Raw genomic sequence first — 1211 nt, 5'->3', positions numbered from 1 at the left:
AGGTGGTATCAGGGAAGAGGCCGGCTTGGGAACTACAGATGAAGGCAGTGGTCTGGGCCCACTGAGTGTGGGGGCAACAGAACATTCTGGGGCATTGCTGGGCTGTCCATCTCAAGTGTTGGGCACATCTCTGAGGAAGGGTCCTAGTTTTGGTGACCCCTTTCCATGAGAAAAGCAGTGGCCAAGGGTCCCCCCTGCCCAGGCATCTTGTCCCTTGCTTTCGTCTTGGTTCTTTCTTTTCACTGCTGAGTATGCTCAGGCTTCAGAAGAGGCTTGCCTCTAGTGTCCTCCGCTGTGGCAAAAAGAAGGTCTGGTTGGACCCCAAGGAGACCAGTGAAATCGCCAATGCCAACTCCCATCAGCGGATCCGGAAGCTGATCAAAGATGGGCCGATCATCCGCAAGCCTGTGACTGTCCATTCCTGGCTCAATGCTGGATAAACACCTTGGCCTGCCAGAAGGGCAGGCACATGGGCATAGGTATGTGAAAGGGTACAGCCAATGCCCAAATGCCAGAGAAGGTCATGTGGATGAGGAGAATGAGGATTCTGTGCCAGCTGCTCAGAAGATACCGTGAATCTCAGAAGATTGATCACCACATGTGTCACAGAAGATACCATGAATCTAAGAAGGTTGATCGCCACATGTATCACAGCCTGTACCTGAAGGTGAAGGGGAATGTGTTCAAAAAACAAGTGGATTCTCATGGAACATATTCACAACCTGAAGGCAGACAAAGCCTGCAAGAAGCTCCTGGCTGACCAGGCTGAGGCCGGCAGGTCTAAGATCGAGGAAGCACGCAGGCACCGTGAAGAGCGCCTCCAGGCCAAGAAGGAGTAGATCATCAAGACTTTGGTTTAAGGAGGAAGAGACCAAGAAATAAAAGCTCCCCCTTTGTCTGTACATACTGGCCTCTGTGATTACATAGATCAGCCATTAAAATAAAACAAGCCTTAAAAAATAAATAAATGGCATATAATTTCCTACTCTTCCCCAATTCAGGGAGGCCATGGGAGTTTCAATTAGCCTCTGGGGGCTGTGTGTCTTCAGCAGACATTATTTGAGGGACTAGGCAGGGCCTGGGGTCATTGGATCCACCTCTCGGCCCTACTGCCTTTGGGTGGGCTCAGTAACTGAGTAATTGAGAAAGGCCTGGGTAACATTCTGAAGGCTCTCTAGAAGGCAGTGATGTGTGTGTCACATCTCAGAAAA

General features: G+C 50.3%; 1 pseudogene; it reads left to right on the top strand.

Moving 5' to 3' along the window:
* The first annotated feature begins 251 nt into the window (after positions 1 to 251).
* Positions 252 to 882, top strand: LOC704811 (large ribosomal subunit protein eL19 pseudogene; annotated as a pseudogene).
* The last annotated feature ends 329 nt before the right edge of the window (positions 883 to 1211 follow it).

The sequence above is a fragment of the Macaca mulatta genome, chromosome 9 (genome assembly GCF_049350105.2).
Source record: "Macaca mulatta isolate MMU2019108-1 chromosome 9, T2T-MMU8v2.0, whole genome shotgun sequence".
Lineage (NCBI taxonomy): Eukaryota > Metazoa > Chordata > Mammalia > Primates > Cercopithecidae > Macaca > Macaca mulatta.
The sequence above is the reverse complement of the archived record's forward strand: the minus strand, read 5'-3'. Positions and strand labels throughout refer to the sequence as shown.